The 16,877-nt window shown below is 36.7% G+C and overlaps 1 non-coding gene across 1 annotated transcript; it reads right to left on the reverse strand.

The window, feature by feature from the left end:
• Positions 1 to 12,467: 12,467 nt before the first annotated feature.
• Positions 12,468 to 12,569, reverse strand: LOC131915727 (U6 spliceosomal RNA). Its single transcript, XR_009380386.1, has one exon. It is a non-coding gene; the product is annotated as a U6 spliceosomal RNA (small nuclear RNA).
• Between the last annotated feature and the right edge of the window lie 4,308 nt (positions 12,570 to 16,877).

Consider the following 16,877-nt stretch of genomic DNA (forward strand, 5'->3'; position numbering starts at 1 on the left):
ACCAGCATTACTATCCCCTGGTTCCTTCTTAATTAATTAACACATTCTAGTACTGTTTATTATACACATGTGAATTATTTTTTAATTTTTGAAAATGATGCTTTTATCTCTATCATTTTTATGATATTTCATAGAGCTTTCTAAATACAGGATTAGATGTTAGGATGGAGATAAACACCTTTCCAAAGTGGATGGAGTAAATTCTGTTATTAATTCTTTTAACTGATCATAGTTGTTCACATGGTAGCAGAAAGGAAGCAGAGAACACAGCTTGGAACAGGTGTCAGTATTATCTTCTAAGGCATGTTACTAGTTACTTGTATCCTCTACCAAGAATTTTTAAAAATAAAAAAGAAATAGGGCCCAGGAACTGTGGACTGGCGGCTGTGGAGCCCCCACGGGACTGAACTAGGCCCTATGGATGTGGAGGACGGTTGTTTGGCTTGAACTGTTTGGGGGGCACCCAGGCAGGGGGCTCGGGATCTGTCCCTTGTCTATGGGCAGGCTTCTGGAACCTGGTGCCTGTGGTGTGACACCTTGCACAGCCTTGGTGCAGTGGGAAGGGGCTTGGACCTGCCTAGGCTCAGTGTGCTGGGCTCTGCTGACTCCCCACGGGAGACTTCGATTTGGGGGATGTGGGGATGCGGGGTGGCTTGGGAGGGAGAGCTGGGGGGTAGAGGGAGGGAGGAGGGGGAAATCTGTGGGTGGTATGTGGATTGAGTAGAAAATTTCTTAATAAAGAAAAATGAAGGAAAAAAAAAGAAATAGGGATGAGACAGTGATATTCAACCAAACATCTTTTTCCTGAAGCTTTACACATATTATTTCTTGAATGCATTACTGTGACCCACACAAGAAATAAGTGAATTTTATAAGGTGAATCTGATTATGAAGGGGCCATCTGTAAAGTGGTGAACATGGTATAGGGCAATCGACAAATAATACTGTAGCCAGGAATGCCAGATGTCTGTTACCTAGTGATAGTGCTCTGGTAGGTGCTGAGACTTCAGGGAAAAGAGTTGACCCTACAGGATGGTAATTTAAAAAATAATATCATGGCTTCACCTTCCTCCTATCTTCCTTCATTTTCCTTGGATACTATTAACTTGAGAAAGCCTCCTAGAAAACAAATGATCTATTTTGATCAGCTTCTTTGGGCAAGTAGGGTGAAGGTGGATAGAGAATCGACTTAGAGCGTATGTGGAAGGTGTCCTGCACACTTGTAAATACTTGGTGAAGATGATCATTGCTAGTTTATAATAGAGGAGAGGCCAAGACTAAAAGTCTGATGCTGGGGTTTGTGCAATCCATACTGTTTAGCCAAAGCAAGAGTTAATATTAAGTGAGAATAGTGCTTGTGCAGATGGGATCGTGTGTGGAGGTTACCAGTCAGTAATGACAGAAAATGTAAAGACAGAGTCCATGAGTATAGAGTTTGTTCTAAAAACAACAAATTTTGTGACAGTGTAATGATATTTTTGTTTCTTCTAGTTTTACATTTTTTTCACATGTAAAATAACAGCTGTAAAAGGATGAATATTTTATTTTCGTATAATGTTAAGTGGATGAATAAAAATAGGAACAAGCTTTTCCATCACTTTTTATATTTTCTTACTTCTTTGCAATGTTTTTCAGAAGAACAACTTAAAACAGCATCTTTTATGTCCTATATTACTAGTTATCAATGAATTCTCCCTGGAGGAGGCAATCAACACCAGATTGTTAGGGTCACTTTAATCAGAGCCGTAATGGTTTATTATATGCTATGAAGTTGATATTTACTCTCTATATAATGAGGAAGCAAGACGTGATAAAATGGTCAGCTGAAAGAATTAGGTATTTATATCCCAAATTGGAGGGGATATACTTACTTTAATTAGATATTCCTCTTAACCATAAAGGAAAAGGTGAGTTAGTATCTCCATTAGAAAAGAAGCAACCCAAGGTTAAATGATTTGAGAGTGTGCTACTTGACCCGGAGAGGAATGAAGGAGTTGGTGTTTAACCTGAGGGCGGGTGCATTGCTCATCTGGATGCCTTCAAGGCCCTTTCTGAATCCTCCTGCTGAGGTTGGTGGTGCAGTCTGATGTCCCTGTTAGGTAGGTGTTAGGCAGGTGCATGGTTTGTTCCACATTTTGCAAACCCCTAGCAGCTTGAAATTGTCCTGGAAGAAAATATGTGCACTTGATCAATTCCCAAGCACAGTATCAATATACTATTCATTTATTAAGAGTACATCTTGTTTTATTTCCTGGCAACAAGAGTGAGTTGGAGACAGATGCAACTTCAAAAACAGATGCAACTCATCGGGCAGATGGATTTGATAATGTATATTCCTTTTGGGAGTAAAATACTGCCAAAAGCACAATGCTGGAACTATTTCTTTTCTCTAAAGATGAACTATAGAGTTTACATGCTTCATTTTAATGGTTAAAAAGTATTCTGCCTTATACTAATGCTTTTGTATAATAATAAAAATAACAACACTTATGTTTTCATAAAACAGTTTATAAACAAATTTTAGTGTATAACATATTAAGTACTTTATTTTCTAACCTTCCTTTATATCATTGCTTAGCTTTTAGGAAAACAGGGCAGGATTAAGAGAGGAGTGTGGGGTCATTTTACTGTTTAGGCAAAAGGCTTATTAAGTAGAGCAGAACAGCAGGCACTAAAGGAAAGCTTCTGTCAGCCAAACAAAGCAAGGTGTCCTCTCTTAAGGTCATTAGAAGGAGTTCAGGAGAGTATTAACCCACAAAAGAATAGGTAAAAATACCTTGACATTACCAAATTTAGTTAAAAGGCAAACTAAGGGCCATTTGAGGGATTTTATGGAAATCAAACATAGGAAAGGTTTACTAAAATATGTACACATATGAAGTTGATCTAAATGGAATCAGCGAATAATGGAGGAGTTGGAACCCCAGCTGGACATACCTCATCACCAAATAAAGTCTCTGGTTCTGGGAATGGGTTATATCTAATTGAGTTGTTGGCCAAAGGGGTCCCATAGAAATCCTCAAACATCCCAGGCCATTACCAAGGCAGCTGTTTGCACTCCACAAACTGATGATAGGGCCCTGTTGCTGAAGACAACACTTACACAATTCCCTGAGCATAGAGAAGTCAAGCTGCTGACTACCTAGAGCCTTCAGCCCTACTGTCTAGTGTTTATGGTACAGGAGAAGGTACTCTGAACACCACTAAAGAAGACAGGTAAACACCAACCCAGACACAAACTCTTTGCTCTACAATGATGGCCCATCTGCAAGATGTGCTAGGGCAATAGTGGCACAAACTTGTGGGAGTAACCAACCATTATCTGATTGGATTTAAGGCCCCTTACATGAGACAGAACCAATACCTGACATTGCTCAGGTGGCCAAGAACCTAAGACTAGATAGGACAGGGATCTATGGGAAAACAAAATACTACTGTTCTGCTAAAGGAATGTTAACAATAAAATGATTTCAAATAATATTATGCTATACTCATAGATCAGTAACATGCTCAGCCATCATCAGAGAAGCTTCCTCCTGCAGTAAATGGGTACAAATATAGAGACCCACTGAACAATGTGCTGAGACTGAGAGACCTCGGAACATTCAGTCCAAAATGGGATGTCTCCATCAAATCCTTTCATGGTTTAATCTTCTTTTGGGTCTGGGGGCCAGTGCCTGGAAAGCCCAGAGCATATTCTTAGGTAAATGATGTATAAAATTTCCCAGGAAGACAAGCAAACATTACTCACTCTAGAGAGGGAACAAGTGGCAATCCAAAGGAATGTACCAAAGTCCGACTTAGCACAACAATGAGTTTGTTGGGGTTACATGTGGGAAGATGGGTGAGAGATTGCTTACAGCTGCTGTGTCACTGAAAAGCCCATTATCAACTTGGAGCAGACTTGTAAAGTCTTGCAGCTCTCTTCAGGCTACCCAGGTAGCTCAACATTTCAGAGATTTTCTTCACTCGGTAGCCTTTTGTTACTTCTATAACCATGGGAGGTTTTTTTTTTTTTTTTTTTTTTTTAATCCTGTCAGTTTCAGTAATTTCCTGAGACTTATGAGTTTTTTACTTCCTGAGTTTCATAAGCTTCCTTCCTGGAAGGAATGTTTCATTTCAGAAAAACAAAATTGCCATACAAAAGCAGTCATATGGAGATGTTCCCAAAACAATGGGCCTTGTTAATAAGTGACCTATGGGAGGTGACATGTGAAATGTATGGGCATCTTAGTTAGTTAGTGGCTTTGGAGATGAGACAATGGTTAGGCTACCTTTGTGTCCAGAGAGCAGAAAGGCTGGTTGTGTTCTTTTCCTGCTTGTAGCTGTCTCTGCTTAGGGCCTGATACCTGGAAGGCCTGTGTCTAAGAAGGACATGTTCCCTGTGACGTGACGGCAAACTTTAAAAAGACACGTTTATTAACATAGCTGCTGTCATTCATTTATTTATTTAACAGCCCACCTACTGAAGCCTACAGTATTTTATGCTAGACACCAGAAACAGAAAACTAAACAAGGCCTGGCTTAGCCTGGGGCTTCCCAGAGTAGAGAAGTAGCTGTAAGCAGAAGCCATTCTTACTGGTCTTAACACAGGAAAGGTGATGAGGAGATGTTTGCTTTTTACTGTGTGATTTCAGAAGAAGTCATTAATATGCCTCAGCTTGGGAGATGAATAGAGTTTATATAATACTAAAAATTTTAAAAGGTAATTGGGGGCAAAGAAAACGGTTTTCTAAAGAAAACTTCATGATTTTCAAGAGTACTCTAAATAGCCGATTATTTCTGAAGCACGCCTTTTAAAAGAAGTGGTGAGATATTAGGGAGCAAAAGCAAGGAATAGGTGGATTTTTAAATTGTTCTTTTCTTTTGGAAGATCATAATTACATCATTTCCACTTCCTTTTCCTTTCTCCAAACACTACCATGTCTCCTCCTTGCTCTTTTCAAAATTATGGCCTCTTTTTTCATTAGTTGTTATTACATGTATATGTATGTATTCTTATATGCTAAGTGTAAACTGCTAAGTGTGTATGTGACTTGTATGTATGTTTTCAGGGCTGAATATTTGATAACCAATTGGTGTGTTTTTCCCCGGGGAAGACTTTTTCTCCCATTCTCAGCATTTCTTAGCTGCCTGTAGTTCTTTGTGTAGGGTTGAGGCTGCCTACTCACCCCATCCCCGATCCATAGAGCCTGTCTATTGTCATTTTTCAGCTCCTGATTAGTCAGTCATGTTAATGAGACCTTATGTTTGTAGCTTCTGACAATCCTAGTTGACACAATCTCACACCCAGCTCTCTGTTCTTTTGGCTCTTGCAATATGCCATCCCTCCATAATGATCTCTAAGTCTTAGGTATGGCAGCTGTATTGTAAATTTATCTGCTGGGTCTGGGCTCTATAATTCTGCATGACTGACTTTTTTTTTGTAGTGGTCTCAATCTGTTGCAAAGACAAGCTTCCTTGATACAGAGTGAGGACTACACTTATCTGTGAGTATAAGGACAAATATTTATGATGTAGTTAGAGATTTTCATAGCTGCCATGTTCCCTATAATAATAGACTAAACCTCTGAAACTGTAAGCCACCACTTCAATTAAATGTTCTCCTTTAGTAAAGTTGACATGGCCATGGTATCTCTTCACAGCAGTAGGAACCCTAACTAAAACAAATATCTAGGACTTTCATCATGAAGATCTGTTAGATTTTGCCAAGGGCTTTTCCAGCATCTATTGAGATGATCACCTGATTTTTTTTAACCTTAAGTCCATTTACATGATTACAATAGACTTGAGTATGTTGAACCATTCTTGCATTTCAAGGGTAAAGCCAGATTGGTTATGGTAGAAAATCTTTTTATCTATGGCTGTACTCTGTTTGCAACTATTTTATTGAACATTTTGAATCTATGTTCACCAGGAATATCAGACTGTGGTACTGGAGGATGTCTTTCTGTACACTGTGAATATATGTTGTTGTTCCCATTGGTTAATAAATAAGCTTCTTTGGCCTATGGAAAGGCAGCTTAGAGGCAGTAGGGAAATCCAAGAAGAGAGACAGGAAAGAGAAAGGTGGAGTGGGGGGAGACGCCAGACTGCCCATCCTAGGAGCAACACATAATGGAATGCAGGTAATGCCACAGAACATGTGGCAATACATAGATTAATAGTTATGGGTTGAGTTAAACTATAAGAACTAGCTAGCAAGAAGCCCACCATAGGTTATACAATTGATAATATTAAGACTCTGAATGATTATTTTATTAGTGGCTGAGAGACCACGGGGCTGGACAGGACTGGAGAAAACTTACTGCTACACTGTGATTTTCTTTTATTGCTGTGTCTTTACCTGGTTTGGTATTAGAGAGATACTTGCTTACTAGAAGGTGTTTGGTAGTGTTCATCCTACTTTTATGTTTTGAATTGTTTAAGAAGGATTGCCTATAGATCTTTAAAAGACCAAATTTACACTGCTGTGAATCCATCTGGCCCTGGACTTACTTTAGTTGGAATTTTTTACTACTATTTTAATCTCATTTTAATGAGTCATTTAGATTGTTGGATTCTTGCTTTAATTTTGGTGATTGGTCTGAATCTACAAATTTATCCACACCCCCTTTTTATTTTAGATTTTCCAACTTAAAGGAGTGCAGGACTTTTTAGTATTCCCTTAGAGTAGTCTTAATTTTTGGTGTTTGTTGTAATGTTTTCCTGTTCATTTCTGATTCTGTTAATTTGGATTTTCTCTTTCTTTTAGTTATTTGGGTCAAGGGTCTGTCTATCAAAGAAACAGCTCTTAGATTCCTTGATTATTTTTATTGTTTTCTTTGTTTCTATTTCATTGATTTTTTCCACTTTTTTTTTTATTTCTTGTTTTTGACTGGTTTGGGATTTGATTTGCTCTTGTTTCCCCCAAAATTTGAGTCACATCATCAAGTTATTCATTTGTACTCTTTCTGATTGTTTATTTGTGTTCCTAGTGGTACTCTGTGTTGTAGAAACAATGGCTGTTCATGTCTATCCAGTCTCTTGGCTACACTTATTCTTCTCTTCAGCATGAAATACTGCTTCCTGTATCTTCTTTAGAGTTTGTTAGTTGTATATAAATTATTTTAGTATGTTTATATTGTGAAAAGTTTTTTTTGCCTTAAACTACAACAGATAGCTTTTATTGGTATGTTCATACAGGCCAGCCATCATGATCTTTTAAGACTTGGAATGCATTGCTCCAAGGTTCTTCTGGCTTCCAAAGGTTCCATTTAGAAACCAGCTGTTATTCTGACAGGTTTTCCTTTATATATCACTTGTGATTTTTCTCTTCTAGCTTTGAGTACACTTTCTTTGTTCTATATACATAGTGCTTTAACTACAATATGCTATAGGGCTTTGTTTTTCTGTCTCATCTATTTGGTGTCTTGTGCACTTCTTGTATCTGTATGGGCATAACTTTTCTTGGTTTGAGGATGTTTTCTTCTATGATCTTGTCTATATCATTGACTTGGGATTTTTCACCTTCATTTATGCCTATACTTTGAAGGTTTGAACTTTTCATGGTGTTCCACATTTCTTATGTGTGCCTTTCCTTTATTTAATATTTTCTTATTTCATGATTTTCTTTTTGGCTCGATCCTCTACTTTACTTTTGAGCCCCGATAGTCTATCTTCTTCGTGATTTATTCTACTTGTAAGGCTTTCCTTTGTGTTTTTTAGTTGAGTTGTTTGGTTTTTCAATTCCATCTTTATTTCAGCATATGTCTTTTTCGACTTTTTCTCTTACTTACTGTATTCTTTTTTCAAGTCTTGGGTTGTTTCCATCACTTTTACCAGCCTTATGTTTGTGGGTTTTTTTTTTTTGCATCTCTTAGGTATTTATTCTCTTTAAGTTCTTTCTCTTTAATTTTATTGCACTGTTTTTGTGTACTCTTTAAACTCTTTGAATTCTTTGATGAAGTTTATGATTGTTCTTTCAAATTATGTGTCCTGGGGTTGACCTAGGTAATTCTTGTTAGCAATCCTTTCTACAAGACAGGCAGATATTAGAGAGAACATACTGGCTTGATGGTTCATATTGTTTGTAAATTTGCTATAAGGTTTGGGCTTGTTGACTTCTTTTGCTAGCTCTATTTCTGATGTTGACAGAACATTGTAGGGAAAGAGATAGGGGAGGGGAGTTGAGGAGGATCTTCCACCAGACTCCTTCCAAACAGTGGGAACATGGATAGGGAGGGGCTTTTTGAGTAAAGTTGTGTGCTTAGGAAAACAGCCCAAACAATTCCTGTAAAATGAAATGCCTGTCTGCTAAAGTTGCTAGTTGCTTCTGAAAACTTTGAATCATTTGAAGATGTTCTGAACAGTGAGACACTGAGGAAGGAGCTGGAGAATGAAATAGGGAAAAAATTCTGTAATCATACACTCACTAGTAGCAATTTCACAGCTCAGGCATTTTTTTTAAATGGGAGTCTTTTTGGTGTTGCCTATCACATCCAATTGCTTCCTTTATCTTCGTGCTCGAATAAGAATCATTACTTAAAAATTACTTCTCAAATCAACTCAACAATGTTAAATTTACATGCATTAGAAATAACAGTGTCACGTTGTGTATCTGAAAGATATAGTCCTAATTGTCACTGTCCTAGTGCCCTCTATGTAGTCAGAATTATGCAATGAGAAGTGAGGTAATGAACACTCCCACCACTCTTTACCCCAGGTCTGAATGATGAGTTTATAATTTCTAAGTAATGGAAACACTCATGCTGGTGGAGTCTGTCATTACTAAAATCTAAACCAATGCATCAAAGCCTATTGGCTATGAGAAAGATTAAAAATATCTAATGCCTTCTGCAAACAGCTGTGCTTCCAATGCAGCAGCTTCTGTTGATTTTCTGCGAAGCAACAAGATTATATCTATTTCAGTACGATCAGCATATCTAAAGATGTTTATAATAATAGAGATTTTAAACTATAAATTTTGTAAAAATATTGCTTTAGTGAAAAATAAAAATTTCTAGCTAATAATTTCTCTTGCCTCTTTCCAAGTGGCAAAGACAATGCTGTCAAATATCAAATTAACCTGAACTGGATATAAATCTTAGTTCAAAGGTTTAGAATAGTGTTGTGAAATTTTTGTATCAATTTGAGGCCCAGGAAATTTAGGATGTGCTAAAAGTGCACATGGCAAAAAAATGTCTCTTGCTTCTGTCACACAGAATAGGCAGTCAATCATCAATGAACATTTTAGGTAAGTTATCACTTACCAATAGTTACAATGTGTGGATGCAGCCCATGAAGACCAGAAAATGGGAGAAGGTAAGGTGAATGATGTAGCAGACCCATATTTATTCCATTTAAGTAAGCATGGGAAGGTTTAGGAAGACCAATCAAGGTTTCCCCAGGAGGTGAGGCTTTCAGGGCTGATATTCAAGATGGCCCCATGCAAGTTTCTTGTACTTTTGCTTGTATCTACCCCAATGCACACAGTGTCACTGGCCTATTTATTTTTATCTCTTGTAACTATCATAACTAATTTAATATATTCATGTCCTGCATATTAAAATATCTTTTACTGCTTTTTAAAGTTGTTAAATTGGTCAGGAAGATACACTCTTCAGTAGTAACAATACCATGTTGTTGTGTGAATGGTTCTTCTAGTCTAGAGTCCAAGGACTAGATAGACTTATTGTTGCCATGGTGAGTTATTACAAGATAGCAGATAAGTTGTGTGTTGGTTTGACTAAGATGCCTCCCATAGCCTCAGGTATTTAAATACTGGTCTGTAGGCAGTTGGTGGCACTGTGTGGGAAGGATTAGGAGATGTGGCCTTGCTGGAGGAAGTATGTGACTGGGGTTTGGCTTAGAGGTCTCAAAGCCTCAGGTTGTTTCTAGCTGGCCCTTCCGCTCTCTGCTTGTGGTTTGAGATGTGAGCCCTCAGTGTCTGCTCCAACTCCCATGCCTGCTACTTGGGTTCCTTGCCATAGGTCCCCACCATGATAGATTTATCCCTCTATAAGTATAAGCCAAATAAACCTCCCTTCTATAAATTACCTTGTTTGTGGTGTTGTATCACAGCCATAGAAAAGTAACTAATATAACTTTTGAAACCAAATATGTGTCAGGATAGATAGTAAGGAATATGTCATACTATTTATATTGAAATTGTGTTTATTAGGAATCAGTCTGAGAAAAAAAAGTCTCAATTTAGACAAATTATGTATTGAATTTGGGCCATTACTACTATCGATCAATGCTTTCCTTCTTCCATAACCACTTATTAACTTTCTTTTGATCATGATGTATTTATAAAAGGATAAGTCTCCACATAAGTACCAGAGTGACCTGAAACAACTGATACACTTTTTTTCTAACATTCTTATTATGACATTATTATCATCTGGCTAATAAGGAAGTAGACAGATCAAATTGAGTAATTGATATGCTTTTATCACACGGATGGCAAGTTTTAATCACAAACAGTGTCTTCAGCTTGCAGAGATTTTTATTCAAAGGCAGAATCAGCCTTAGTAACAGCTTCACAGGCATTTGAGCATTAATACACATAAAGACTCACATATGCACTTAAAAATCATGAGAATATATTTAGTTCCTAAAGTTCATTTTGATAGAAGCAGATATATATGCACCCTTAAAAAAAGCTTGAACAAAATTTAAAACATCACAAATAGAAAAACATGCAACCCACTTTGTCCCTAGTTCAAAGCATTCCATTACTCTCCTCAAACCAGCAGCAGATGCTTCCAATGAGTCATGTATTCACCCCTACTTTGAGATGCAGTTAAATTAAATAAAAATCTTATCTTAATATTACACTAACTGTGTGGATGGATAGCTTGTGACAGATCTATTCCCATTAGTTCTGGATTTTTGTGCCAGGAAAATCTTAGCAAAACCTTATTTTCCATCACATGCTTCCACAGACTAATATCTTCAGTAGTATAATTCTGCTCACAAAATGAAATCCAGGTTCCCAGTTGTCTTACAGCCAACATTATTCCAAACTGTTCTCACCATTTTGGTCTTTTGAATAACTTCCTTCATTGCAAAACCACCTTCACTAAAAAGCTTAATTTTTTTCCTTATTATTCTAGGACATGGTTTCTCAGAAGCAGTTGAGAACATGGAATAATTGTGAGAATTTCAACTTCTTTCAAGATTTACTTGCATATGTTCTCAGTTTATAAGCAATAACATGATATAATTAAGCTTGGCATTCATGCTTTGGTTGTAACTAGAGAAAAAAGGTTTAATAGTACTATTTTATTCCTTTTCAATCTTACACTATCAATGCAAAAAAATAAAGTGCAAATGAGTGGCTTCAAATAAAATACAAATAAAGATATCATTTGTACATTCAAAAGAAATAAAAACTACACCTACATTTTTTCAGGATTACATGATAAATTTTACTAACAGAATGAAAATTATTAACCCCATTATAATGAAGGTTATGAATTTGGGAATCATCAGACTGACATGATTATAAGATTTATAAATAGAAGAATCAGAATAAAATCAGTATATTTTAACACATAAACATATTAAACATATCAGTTATTTTCCATTTTTCAGAGTAGTGCTTGTAGGCTAAGGTCTGAAGAGAGAAATTTACTAGGTATAGTGTCCTGTCTATCATGCATTAGTTTATTCAGCAGATATTTATGGATCACCTAACATATGCCATATGATGTGTTTGATACCAGAGATTTAGCAGCAAGTACAACACGGTCCCTGCCATCAAGTTCCCTATAGGCCAGAGAAAGTTTTTCATAGTGAAAGGTAAATAGTTCTTGGAGACTTAAACATTTGACATGGGACACCCAACCCTGTCGCAAGAAATCAAGAAAATTTCATTTTACTTAATATATATTTATTGAACTCTTACTATAGGTTTGGCCTTCTGCTGATAAAAAGTGTAAGGCATCCAAATTATCACTAAGTGGTGACAAAGTGAGATGATCGTCAAATTGTATTTTACTATATTTTGTTTAGTTTAGGTATGCCGTTTGCCATCCCCATTAGGCAGTATTTCTAGTATTAATGTCAAACTAAATTTGTGAGACTATTTTTTTGTATTAAAATGACGAAATAGGAAGTAATTCTGTCTTCCTTGCCTTCCTCCATTTATTTGCTAAAGGAAGTCATCACTGAGGGTGAGTTTTGAGAGTTCAAAGCCTCATGTTTTGAACTGTTTTAACCTCTCTTGTGGTTTAAGATGTGAGCCCTCAGCTTCAGCTCCAGCCTCCACGTCTGCTGCTTATTGCCATGTTTCTCCATCATAAGGGACTCTTATTCCTCTGGAAATGTAAGCTCAAATAAACTCTTCCTTCTATAAGTTGTTTTATCTTCCTCGGGACCCATATGTAATTGAACTAAGTACTGAGCATAATGTTTCAGTCTGGCAAAACAGAGACACTCATATATTTTTCTTTAACTGAACTGAATCAAATCCAAGAGTTATACAGAACACAACTTTAATGAGCAGGAAAAAATTGTTTATGCAGGGGCCATGCTAATTTTCTCTGTATTTTTCCCATTTTAGTATATGTGCTGCTCTACACATATGTGACAGTTGTGTAGTTTGATATATTTGTGGGACTCTTACCAATGGGAGCAGGGGCTGTCCCTAAGGCTTTGGCTGGCTTTTGGGAACCTAGTCCTCATACTGAATTGCCTTGCCTAGCATAAATACAAGGGGAGGTGCTTTGTATTACTGCAACTTGTTATGCCATGCTTTGTTGATACCCATGGGAGGCCTGCCCCTTTCTGAACAGAAACAGAGGAGGAGTGGATGGAGGTGGGGGATGGAAGAAATGGGAGGAGAAAAACGAGGGAAAACTATGGTCAGGATATAAAATAAATAAATAAATAACAAAACAAAACAAAATTATTTGCAATTGGAAAAGCATAGTAACAATCTCAACCATCCAAGACTTTCCTTAAAATCTAACCAGCCACTTGAAAAGATGATGCCAAAGTATTTAAGTCCAGTACATTATCTATATAGCCAGGCAGTCATTTCTGTTTAGTGTTATCATGTCCTTTTGCTCAAACTAGTCATTCTTATCAATTCTTTTGTTCTACCAAGAGGAAGTAAGCAATGGTAGGTTTATATTTTTCTTAATTTCCATATTCTAAAAGTAGGTCTCAGGCAATGAGAATTTAGACTATATATTTTATATTTTATTCTAATCTTCTGTTGTTTAATAGACTTACCAAAACTAAATAAAAACAGAGTTCTAATTGAGTTTTATAATGGGATGTGATCTGAAAATTAATAATATGTAGTCCCATATTGGTGTATCTCATTTGAGAGATTAATTGTTCTCTTTAAGTACCTAGATGGAATAGAATGTAAAAATTCACCTAAGTATAAAGACAGATTTTATAATTCCCAAATAAAATGTTACCAGTTGTGTTTCAATCTGACATGTTAAGTTCCTACTACTCTACTATATAGTCTAATATCTTCTACAGACAGATCAAAACAAAGGGATCCAGAATTTCTAAGCATTTATGAAGGCCCCCCAAATAACAAAAGGGATAAGGTAACTGCAATATGTAAATGCACAAGAGTGAATGTTTCCTAAGTTACTGCTGCCAAGTAAAATTTGGATGGGCTTAATTTTGATCCTAATTTGATCTAATTCACTATTGTTTCTAAGTCCCTAACTCTACCTTTTATATATAAGTGGATGAGTGGAGGGACTGGAGAGATGGCTCAGTGATAAGAGCACTGGCTGCTCTTCCACAGATCCCAAGTTCAATTCCCAGCAACCACATGATGGCTCACAACCATCTGTAATGAGATCTGGTGCCCTCTTCTGGTGTGCAGGCAGAACACTGTATACATAATAAATAAATCTTAAAAAAAATAAAATGGATGAGTGGAACAGGATAGAAAGTCAAGAAATAAACCCACACGTCTACTAGGAAAATTAAATTCTACAGACAGAACAATAAAGTCAGATCCTTATCTCTCATCAGTTGCAAAAATAAACTCAAATGAATTAAAGATTTAAGTATAAAATTTGAAGCTGTGAAATGACTTAGAAGAACACATAGGCATGTTTCAGGAACCCTAGAGTTGACAAGTTTTTTTTTTTTTTTTTGCATATGACTACAAAGTGCATGAAAAAAAAGCAAAACTAGACAAATAGGATCTCACCACATTAAAAAGCTCCATCAGAGCAAAAGAAATTGTGGTGATATATTGTGTACCCCAATAAAGCTTGCCTTGGGATCAGAGGACAAAGCCAGCCACTATATTAAACATAGAGGTCAGGCAGTGGTAGCACACGCCTTTCATCCTAGCATTCGGGAGGCAGAGATACATCCGGATCTCTGTAAGTTCAAGGCCACACTGGGAAGAGAGTCAGGCATGGTGGCACATACCTTTAATCCCAGCACTAGGAAGGAAGGAAGACGGCAGGGCACAGAAAGGTATATAAGGCGTGGGTAAACAGGAAGTCTCTCTCTTGAGGCTGAGGATTTCGCAGAGGTAAGAATGTGGCTGGCTTGTTCTGTTTCTCTGATCTTTCAGCTTTCACCCCAATATCTGGCTCTGAGGGTTTTTTTTTTTATTAATAAGACCGTTTAGCAATTCGTGTTACAAGAAATAATTAATAAGGTGAAGAGATAACCTGCAGAACGTGGAAAGTATTGGCAAACTATACAGTTGATGAGGTGTTGAAATCCAGAATAGATAAACTATATAAATAATTTAGTAGCAAAAACCAAAATCCAACTGAATTAAAATGGAAAACAGACATTCCTCAAAAGGATACATACAAATAGCTGAGAGGTACATTAAAGAAATGCTCAACATCACTAATCACTGGGGAGATGCAAATGAAAAACCAAATGTGTTATCAGCATACCCTAGTAAAGTTGGCTAATATTTACAAAGCTAAAGTTGATCAGTGCTGGTAAGGATGTTAAGAAACACACACACACACACACACACACACACACACACACACACACACACAGAGTTGAAGCTACTATACACTGTCAATGTGAATGTAAATTAATAAATCCTTGTGAAAATATTTGGAGCTTTTTTTATGTATTATTTCACTGTTCATTGACTTTCTCTCTTAGTATCTTGATAGAGATGATGCTATCAAAAACTAAAACTGTAGCTCCCATATGATCCTATGACTGTGTACATGTACAAAAGAAATGAAATTAGTATTTTAAAGTTATATATACACCATTATGTTTATCACAGTATTAATCACAATAGACAAGAATTGGAAATCACCTGAAAGTTCACTAACTGATGAATGGCTAGAGATATGGTGCATATACAGAATGGAATACTATTCAAGAAGAAATGAATGAAATCCTATTAACTTGAAAAATGAGAGGACTATAGTGAATCCTGTTCAATGGAATGAGCCAGACACAGATGGAGTAGAACAGGGAAATGGGGAGAAAGAAGGATAGGAAAAGGCTAATCAATAGGTTCTAAACTATAGTAGAAAGTCTGAGTGTGCTGCAGCAGCATTGGGTGATTATAGATAACAAAGGTACACTGTCTATTTTAGAAAATTGGAGCACATAATGATGGAAATTTTCATCATGAAGAAAAGAAAGATTTTGAAATGATATAAATAATTCACACTATAGGAAGTAAGAAAGAAACACAGACAGAACTGTTCTTGTAAAGGAGGAAAGACAAAAGAAATGAGGATTGGATTGTGTTTTCCAGTAGTTGAGTTGGAGAGCAGGAGAAATCAGAACGACAGTCAGGCTTCTCCTCCTTGAGAGCTGAGAACAAGGGTAAGTCAGACAGAGGAGTTAATCTGCCTCGGTGCTTTGCAACAGTATTCTAAATGTATGGTGTCACAGGCAGAGAAAAGATACTGGTCATTTTAACAGCTACTTGGAATTCTGTTTGATCTCAGTTTTGAAAACTTCACCCTAACTATTTCAGATTAACACAATATATTCTGATTGGTCCAGAGAAACATAGTATGCCTTCTGTACAGTTCATACAGGGAAAGTAGAGCACAAGACTGATATCATTAAAAATCGTGGAAAATGAAGCTTCAGTGATTAATCTTCAATGACATGTAGAGGAAATAATGCAAAGAATGTCAAATGCCATCTGAAAGGCTGTGTTTGACTTGTAAGTAAAAGAGAAATTATTGCATATTATTTAGGAACATAGGTAAATAATAAGACCTATGCTTTTTGGAAATGGACCAAAATGAAGAGAAAATTAAAACGAAACAAAATAAAACAAAAACTGGTGGTAGATTCATCAAGAGGCTATTGAAAATGAAGTTCTTATTTTAAATGACTTTCCTGGAGTCCCAAAAGGCCAAGTTGGTTCCAATAATGTGTGCAGATTAAGAGCAAAGTGTTATTTGACTGTAGAAGTTATAAAGTCTTAGAAGTCAGATACCTCTCCAGCTTTAAGACAGTTGGAGTCATATAATTTCTCAGTGACTCAGTTTCATTTTCTGTATCAGTATATCATTGGTGCCTACCCAACAGAATTGTTGAAGGAATAAATGAACAAATGCATGAAAGGCATTTTGAGAAAGTATTTGGCATGAGCCATATATACTGGAGATATTCTGTGGTCCTTGGGCTTCTTCCCTAAGCAGTACATAGCTGTGATGATGTCATAACTGAGAAAAGCACTATGGGAGAAAGCACATATTTGAGGTAGAGGGGAGGAAGATTTTCAGAAATCAAGTTTTTCAAGTTCCCTTGTTGGGCACACTAGTGTCGACAAGCTAGTCAGCTATTCATCTGTTGGGGAAAGCTGATAGAGAAGAGCCATATAGAGCAAGGCAGAACAACCTTAGGTCATAGTAATTGGTTTTGAGTTTAAATAGACAGATTATCCTCTA

Source organism: Peromyscus eremicus, chromosome 7 (assembly GCF_949786415.1).
Source record: "Peromyscus eremicus chromosome 7, PerEre_H2_v1, whole genome shotgun sequence".
Classification (NCBI taxonomy): domain Eukaryota; kingdom Metazoa; phylum Chordata; class Mammalia; order Rodentia; family Cricetidae; genus Peromyscus; species Peromyscus eremicus.